Below are 8,962 nucleotides of genomic sequence, written 5' to 3'. Positions count from 1 at the left end.
AAAAAGAAAGAAAGGAGGGAAAAGAAAGGAAGACATAAAGAAAAAGGAAGAAAGGGAAAGAAAGAGAAAAGGAAAGGAGGGAAGGAAGGAAAGAAAGAAAGGAAGGAAGAAAGAGAAAAATAATTCCCCGAGGAACGAAAAATTATATCTAGCTGGATTCAGGAAACGCCCAGCCACAATGTTATAAACAGAATTCCTGAGCTTTTTCGGTCTCTGTTTGAGAGCTGCATCTTCTCAGCTCAGCTCCCCTTACTTAAGAGACCCGCGGAGAGACTCATGGTCAGTGAATCAGCTTCTAGGAAAGAGAGGATGCCTCGAGTGTATTCCCCCTGGTCTCCCCTGCATGTGCAAAGTCATTCTTTCTCTCTGCGCCCCGTAGCCCCCCCCCCCACTGTGGTGATAAAGAATCATGCGTCCGAATTCTGCGTGGGATTTACTCCTTTCTATATAAGGCAATTTCTCAGGTTTCCCCTGCTCTTTTTTAACTACTTGCGATAGAAGGAATAGCAGAGCCGGGGTCAGGGGTAAAAAAAAACCACACACATGGCAGGGAATCCTCTACTTACAATCATTCATTTAGTGGCCATTCGAAATGACAGTGACCTGGAAAAGAAGGGGCTTATGGCCATTTTTCACCCTTGTATCCATTGCAGCTCCTCCAATGCTCACCTGATCAAAATCCAGGGGCTGGGCTCGTATTTATGACTGTTGTATTGCTCCGGGGTCATGTGACCGCCCTTTGTAACTCCCGAGCCAGCTTTCGACAAACAAAGTTGATGAGGGGAAGCCGGATCCATTTAATGACTGCCCGGTTCACTTAACAACAAGTGGTTGGCTCAACAACGGTGCCAGGAAAGGTCATAAAGTGGGAGAAAGCTCACTGAACAGCTGTCTTGCTTAGCCATGTTTGGGTCACATGGCCATAAGCCAAGGACTATGAAAGAAAGAAAGAGAGAGAGAGAGAGAGAGAGAGAGGGAGAAGAGAGAGAGAAAGAGAGAAAGAGAGAGAACGACAAGAGAGAGAGAAAGAGAGAAAGAGAGAGAAGAAAGAAGAGAGAGAAAGATGGAAAGAAAGAAGAGAGAGAGAGAAAAAAGAAAGAAAGAAAGGAGAGAGACAGAAAGAAAGAGAAAGAAAGAGAGAGAGAGAGAAAGAAAGGAGAGAGAGGGAAGAAAGGAAGAGAGAGAAACAGAAAGAAGAGAGAAAGAAAGAAAGAAGAGAGAGAAAGAAAGAAAGAAGAGAGAGAGAAAGAAAGAAAAAGAAAGAAAGAAAGGAGGGAGAGAGAGAAAGAGAGAGAGAGGGAAAGAAAGAAGAGGGGGGGCGGAGGGAGGGAAGAAAGAAAGGAGAGAAAGGAAAAGAAAGAAAAATTAAAAACAAAGGAAGGAAGAAAGGAGAAAATGAAGGAAGAGAGGAAGAAAAGAAGGAAGAAAGGAAGAGGGAAAGGAAGGAAGGATGAAAAATTGAAAAAAGAGTGATAGGATGGAAGGGAAGGAAGGAAGAAGGGAGAGAGGAAGAAAAAGAATGAAAAAAGATAGAAAGAAAGGAAGGAAAGAAAGAAGAAAGAAATGAAGAAAAAAGAAAGAAAAGAGAGGCAGGAAGAGAAAGAAAGAAAAGAGAGAGGAAGGAAGAAAGAAAAGAGAGGAAGGAAGGAAAAGAAAGAAAGGAAAGGGAAAAGAGAGAGACACAATAGGACTCCTTAGTGTGTTTACTGCAAGAAACTGACATAGCTAACCATCAAATTTTATTTCCGGCAAATGGGCAGTAGCCAATTCAAGAGGGGCAAAACTATTTCATCAATGTTTTGCCTTCCACCACCACTCCTTCTTTTAAATAGCTGCCACCAACCATGATTGGAAAAATAAAATACGAACCGAGTCAAGCAACTGCATTTTTATTCCACAAATTAAATTCTTCCTTTCGATATAATTTCAAGATTTGGTCGTTTCAAGGGTTGGCTCTACTGATACCGCAAACACAGGATAATCAAACAGGTTCATCTCCGCTCTGAGGGGAGTTTATAAACCTGTTTTCATGAGTTGTCTGAGATCGCCAAGTAGAAGGATGGGAAGCACCTCTCTTCTCAAATGGGGAGACGAGGACCGGACATCGTTCCAGAGGAACTGCGAACGGCGAGCGGTCCTTTATCTGCCTCATCCGCCCCTAGGTTGGTCCACGATGTAACTGGTGCATCTGGGGGTCTCCGCCTTCTGAGATCTTTGGCATCCGCCTGCAGGGTAACCTGAACAGGTTAAGGAAGAAAGTTAACATTTTAGGAACGATGGGTGCTGCATTGTCCAATCCAAGAGACTGGACAACCATTTGTCTAAAATGGGGTAAGGATTCCTGCTTGAGCAGGGGGTTGGACTAGAAGACCTCCAGGGTCCTTTCCATTCTTCGGTCATTCTGCACTCTGTTATTTTGTATTCTGTTATTCGGTATTCTATTATTCTGTATTCTATTATTCTGTATTTTGTTATTCTGTTATTCTGCATTCTGTTATTCTATTATTCTGTATTCTGTTATTCAGTATTCTGTTATTCCTTATTCTATTATTCTGTATTTTGTTATTCTGTATTCTTTTATTCTGTATTCTATTACTCTGTATTCTCTTATTCTGTCATTCTGTTATTCTGTCATTCTGTTATTCTGTTAGAGGTTGAGTTTACTGAGGAACTTCGGGAGATGAAGCGCCAAAAGAGACGCCTAGAGCGACGTTGGAGGACTAGTTACTCTGAATCTGATCGAACACACTACTAAGAGCCTTTATTAGGACTTACCTAGTGGCGATACGGGCGGCAAAATGCACGGATTTTTCCGCTCTTATTGCGTCCGCAGAATCCCGCCCAGCTGCCCTGTTCAGGGTGACCCGCTCCCTCCTGAAAGGTGAGGGGGTGGGGGAACCCCTGCAGGGAAGAGCTGAGGAATTTGTTCAGTTTCTGTCGGATAAAATCACTCAGTTTCGGACAGACCTTGACTCCGGTTGGGCAATACCAGCCGAGATGCCGAGGGTAGGTCTAAGTCGGACTTCCTGGGATGAGTTCGAATTTATCACCCCTGAGGAAGTGGACAAGGCCATGGGAGCGATGAGCGCCTCCACCTGCTTACTGCACCCATGCCCCTCCTGTCTGGTCTCGACCAGCAGGGAGGTGACACGAGGCTGGCTCCAGGCGATTACCAATGCATCTTTGCAGGAGGGGTCTTTCCCGCAACCATTAAAGGAAGCGGTGGTGAGACCCCTCCTCAAGAAGCCTTCCCTGGATCCAGCTATCCTGAAAAACTACTATCCTGTCTCTAACCTTCCTTTTTTGGGGAAAGTTGTTGAGAAGGTGGTGGCACTTCAACTCCGACGGACCTTGAATGAAGCGGATTATCTGGATTCCTTTCAGTCTGGTTTCAGGCCTGGGTACAGCACTGAAACCGCTTTGGTCGCACTGATCGATGATCTCTGGCAGGCCAGGGATAGAGGGCATTCCTCTATCCTGGTGCTTCTTGACCTCTCAGCGGCTTTCGATACTATCGACCATGGTATCCTTCTGGAGGAGGTGGGAGTGAGAGGCACCGTTCTACGGTGGTTCTCCTCTTACCCCTCCGGTAGGTCGCAGTCGGTGTTGGTCGGGGGACAGAGGTCGACCTCCAGGCCCCTCAAATGTGGGGTGCCACAGGGTTCGGTCCTGTCCCCCCTCCTATTCAACATCTACATGAAGCCGCTGGGTGAGATCATTCGACAGCACGGGATAAAGTACCATCAATATGCAGATGATAGTCAATTGTATCTATCTGCCCCGTGCCAGCTCAGTGTAGCGGCGGGCGTGATGTGCCGATGCCTGGAAGCTGTCAGGATCTGGATAGGGATGAACAAATTGGTACTCAATCCCGACAAGACCAAGTGGCTTTGGATGTTGCTCCCGAGGGACAGTTCAGACAGTCCGTCCTTGATCCTGGGGGGTGAAAAGTTACACCCCTCAGAGAGGGCTCACAATTTGAGGGCCCTCCTGGATTCGCAGCTGACACTTGAACACCATCTGTCGGCTGTGACCAGGGGGGCCTTTGCCCAGGTTCGCCTGGTACACCAATTGCGGCCCTACTTGGACTGAGGGGCACTTCAGACAGTCACTCAGCTCTTTGTCACCTCAAGGCTCGATTATTGCAATGCGCTCTACACGGGGCTACCCTTGAAAAGCATTCGGAGACTACAGCTAGTCCAGAATGCAGCGTGATACACCCATATTACACTTGTCCTCCGCGAGCTGCACTGGCTGCCAATTGGTCTCCGGATGCAATTCAAGGTGTTGGTTATTACCTTTAAAGCCCTACATGGCTTAGGACCAGCCTATCTGTGAGACTGCCTACTGCCATTCACCTCCCAACGGTCGATAAGATCCCACAGGGTGGGCCTCCTTCGGATACCGTCAGCCGGACAGTGTTGGCTGGTGGGCCCCGGAGGAGAGCCTTCTCTGTGGCTGCTCTGACCCTGTGGAATCAGCTACCCCCAGAGGTCCGGACCTTACCCACTCTCATGGCCTTCAGGAAAGCCATTAAAACCTGGCTGTTCCGGCAGGCCTGGGGCTGTTGACCTTAGTGTTAAGGTCCAGCCCCGATTAGAACGTATGTGTGTTGTGAATTTTAAACTATTTTTTACTTATTTTTCTTTTCTTTTTTCTTTTTTTGTTGTAAGCCGCCCGGAGTCCTCCGGGATTGGGCGGCCTATAAATTTAATAAATGAAACGAATGAATGAATGTTGAGTAACTGGAGGGAAATGTCATTAAAATAAATAAAAAACATTTGTGCTATTTTGGGCCCACCAAACTTCCACATTTGACTTCTTTGTCCCTTAATCCTTCCTTCAATTTCCATCATCGTCTTCCCTCTGTGCTGTGATATCTTCCTCCTCCACTTTCTCATTTGCCGTTTTCAAATATAGATATAGACTAGGGGAATCACCTGTCTTAAGCAAGGAGTTGGAGTACTCTGTTTTCCTGAAAATAAGACCTCCCCGGATAATAAGTCCAATCGGGCTTTTGAGCGCATGTGCTAAAATAAGCCCTCCCCGAAAATATTGCAACACAGCAGCAGCTGTGAGGTGACCACGCTCGCCGCTTCCTGCACCTCAAAAATAATAAGACCTCCCAGAAAATAAGGCCAAGCACTTATTTTGGGGGTGGGGGCAAAAGAAAATAAGACCCTGTCTTATTTTGGGGGAAACATGGTAGGTAGCAGCAGATATTTCTCTGTCTGGGCACAATGAGAAAATATTTGCTGCGAACTCCGCATTGGTGACAGGAAGGGGATCCGGTCCGTAAATGCGCAGTGGTCTTATTTTCAGGGAAACGCAATAGAAGACCTCCAGCTCTAGGATTCTATCTTTTGTGTGTTTGTATGTATGTGTGTGTTTTTCATTTGTCTTTCAAAATGTGCCCATCGTGCTTTTGCTATTAGCAGCATTTAGCAACGCGTGGAAATGTTTGGGAGAGGAAATGTTTATTCCTCTCGGTTTGGTTGAATGAATTGTGCTTTGGCGTCTCCTCACTGCTTCGGAGAAATAATGGATTTGATGGGGATATTTTTTTTTTTTTAAAAAAGAATGCCATTATTGAGTTTTGTCTCTTCTGTGAACTGATTTGGAGTTTGTGGGGGATTTCCCCCCCCCTTCAATCTTGCTCACTGTTGCAACATTGATGGGTTTGTTTTTCATTTTTTTGGAAAATGTGACTTTGGAGAGCAATAGGCACTAACTGGCTGGTTAAACTTCCCTTTTTTTTCTTTGAGATTCCAAGAAAATGTGTGAGTGAGAAATGACAAATTATTCTTTTTATTCTGCCTCACTAATATAGCCTTTGTTAGCTGTCTTTTTCCTTTATGGAGGGAGGGAGGGAGGGAGGGGGGGAATAATTTGGTAATAAATTATGACAGTGGGGCAACTGGAAACAGAGCTGTTTGTCAAGAGAAGGAAGGAAGAAATGCATCTCCTTAGAGACTTGCATCAGGTTTCATTACATTATTTCCCAACAATGTTCTACAAATGATTCAGTACCCTTTCCTTCTCCTCCTTCTCCTTTCTCCTTTCCCTCCCTTCCTTTTCCTTCCCTTCCCTTCTTTCCTTTCCCTTCCCTTCTTCCTATCCTATCCTTTCCTTTCCTTTTTTTCCTTTCCTTTCCTTCTTCTTCTCCTCCTTTCCCTTTCCTGTCTCCTTTCCCTCCCTTTTCCTTTCCTTCTTTCCTTTCCCTTCCCTTCTTCCTATCCTTTCCTTTTTTCCTTTCCTCTCCTTCTTCTCCTTTCCCTTTCCTTTCTTCCCCCCTTCCTTTTCCTTCCCTTCCCTTCTTTCCTTTCTCCTCCTTTCTTCCTATCCTATCCTTTCCTTTTTTTCCTTTCCACTCCTCTCCTTTCCTTATAGCAATAGCAGTAGACTTATATACCACTTCATAGGGCTTTCAGCCCTCTCTAAGCGGTTTACAGAGAGTCAGCATATTGCCCCCAACAATCTGGGTCCTCATTTTACCCTCCTTTCCTTTCCTTTCCTCCTTTTGCATTTTCCTTAGAATGAAACTCGAAGCTGTCCATTAATGTTCTGTCTGGCACTGGGCAGTTCCTTCAACAACCTGTTCTCCTTCTCGGCTTCTCTCATGTAATGGTTTTCTTTGTGTGCTTTTGAGTCACTTTTCATGACTAGCAACTGACTGGATTTGTCCCTGCAGTTCTCTTGGCAAGAATTCAGAAGGGTGCTTCAGGGAGTCTGTAATGTTTAACGGTGAAGGGGAAAAAGAAAGATGGAAGGAAGGAAAGGAACAAAGGAAGAAGGGAGGGAGGAAGAGAACAGAGGGAGGAAAGGAAGGAGGGAGAGAGGAAGGAAAGAGATGGGATGAGAAAGGGAAGGATGGAGGGAAGGAAGAAGGGAGGGAAGGAGAGAGGGAGGGAGGGTAGAAGGAGATGGGATGAGAAAGGGAGGGAGGGAAGGAGGGAGGGAAGGAGGGAGGGAAGGAGAGAGGGATGAGATGAAAATGGGAGGGATGGAAGGAAGGAGGGAGGGAGGAAAAAATGAAGGTGATGGGATGAGAAAGGGAGGGATGGAGGGAAGGAAGGGAGGAGATGGCATAAAAAGGGAGGGAGGGAAGGAGAGAGGAATGAAGGAAGGAGATGGGATGAGAAATGGAGGGAAGGAGGGAGGGAGGGAAGGAAGGTGATGGGATGAGAAAGGAAGGGAGGGAAGGAGGGAGGGAGGAAGGGAGGAGATGGCATGAAAAAGGAAAGGGATGGAGGGAAGGAAGGAGGGAGGGAAAGAGAGGAATGAAGGAAGGAGATGGGATGAGAAATGGAGGGAAGGAGGAAGGGAGGGAAGGAAGGTGATGGGATGAGAAAGGAAGGGTGGGAGGGAGGAAGGGAGGAGATGGCATGAAAAAGGAAGGGATGGAGGGAAGGAAGGAGGGAGGGAAGGAGAGAGGAATGAAGGAAGGAGATGGGATGAAAATGGAGGGAGGGAAGGAGGGAAGGAAGGTGATGGGATGAGAAAGGAAGGGAGGGAAGGAGAGAGGGAGGGAAGGTGATGGGATGAGAAAGAAAGGGAGGGATGGAGGGAAGGAAGGAGGGAGGGTTGTTTTTCTACGAAATGAGAGGACTCATTTGGCCGAGCCTTGACTGCCTCTCCTTTTATTCCCATCCCCAGCAGAGATTTCCCACTTTCTCTTACCTTTTTCTTGAGCGGAAGATTCTAATCTCTCCTTGTCATCGTTACAGCAGAAGCAACAGCAGGATCTGACTTTTGCTGCCACATACCTGCAGGCTGGAAGCCACAGAGAGAGAGAGAGAGAAAGAAAGAGAGAGAGAGAGAGAGAAAAGTAAGAAGGAATACCTAGCAATGCCCAGATTCATCTCACCTGAACAAATCCAGATGTTGGTCATGATCCATCAGGTCTACCCCCTCTAGAACTTTCCATTAGTAGGTAGAATAATTGAAATCTGTAAATTCTATGACTAAATTTATATCTCTAGATGGTGGGGGAGGGGGAGCAGAGAGCTTAGCTAATTGATCATTTCGCCACATTGAAAAAAAATATTTTTTTTAAATCAAAGGAGAAATAGTCCTTGACTTAGGACCCCAACGGAGCCCTGAATTTCCTTGGCCAAGCGAGACCTTTGTTCAGGGAGCTTTGCCTCACTTTACGACCTTTCTTGCCGCAGTTCTTAAGCGAACCTGGCTTCCCCATTGACTTTGCTCATCAAGCAGTCACAAAAAGGGGATCCCATCACCCTGGGACGCTGTGATGGTCATAAATATGAGTCAGTGGCCGAGCCTATGAATTTTTGAACCCATGACCCCAGGGAGGCTGCAACGGTCGTAAATGTGGGGAAAAATACAGTCGTAAGTCACTTTTTTCAGTGCCGTCGTAACTTTCAACGGTCACTGAATGAGCTCTAGTGAGGTCTTCCTGTACTTTGATTTAATCTGGGAACTCCTGGGTTTGCTAAAGACGTGGGACAAAAAAACTCACTCCAGTGAACAAATCTTGTAAATCAACCTTTGAATCTTTGGATCTTGGGTTTGGCCTCGGTTGAGAGTTGGTGACAATTAATCTTCAAAGGATTTCCTGGTTTCCTGAGCGGGGGGTTGGGTGAAAGATTTTAAAACCAACTTTGAGTTTGGATCCCGAGGGATCCCTTGTTGCTCTCTGAGCTCGGTCGTTTTCCTATGGAGATTCTAAGCCTAACCCTCTTTCCTTTCCTTCCTCCTTTGCTCCCTCCTTCCTTTGTTCTTTCCTTCCTTTCTCATCCCATCTCCTTCCTTCCCACCCCCTCCCTTCCTTCCCTCCCTCTTCTCCTTCCTTCCTTCCTTACCTCCCTTTCTCATCCCTTCTCCTCCCTCCCTCCCATCCCTCCCTCCCTTTCTCATCCCATCTCCTTCCTTCCCGCCCTCACTCCTTCCTTCCTCTCCTCCCTCCTTCCTTCCCTCCTTCCTTCCTTTCATCCCTCCC

The 8,962-nt window shown here is 46.5% G+C and overlaps 1 long non-coding RNA gene across 1 annotated transcript; it reads right to left on the bottom strand.

The window, feature by feature from the left end:
• Positions 1–1,873: 1,873 nt before the first annotated feature.
• LOC148048565 (uncharacterized) lies at positions 1,874–8,278 on the bottom strand. The gene is made up of 2 exons (XR_015695487.1): positions 7,681–8,278; positions 1,874–2,237 (listed from the first exon to the last, which is right to left on the bottom strand). It is a non-coding gene; the product is annotated as an uncharacterized LOC148048565 (long non-coding RNA).
• Between the last annotated feature and the right edge of the window lie 684 nt (positions 8,279–8,962).

This window comes from Thamnophis sirtalis, unplaced genomic scaffold (genome assembly GCF_051295495.1).
Source record: "Thamnophis sirtalis isolate CommonGarterSnake01/CBP01778 unplaced genomic scaffold, rThaSir2_p1.2 scaffold_2, whole genome shotgun sequence".
Lineage (NCBI taxonomy): Eukaryota > Metazoa > Chordata > Lepidosauria > Squamata > Natricidae > Thamnophis > Thamnophis sirtalis.
Note: the sequence above shows the minus strand (reverse complement) of the source record. Positions and strands in the feature narration are given on the sequence as shown.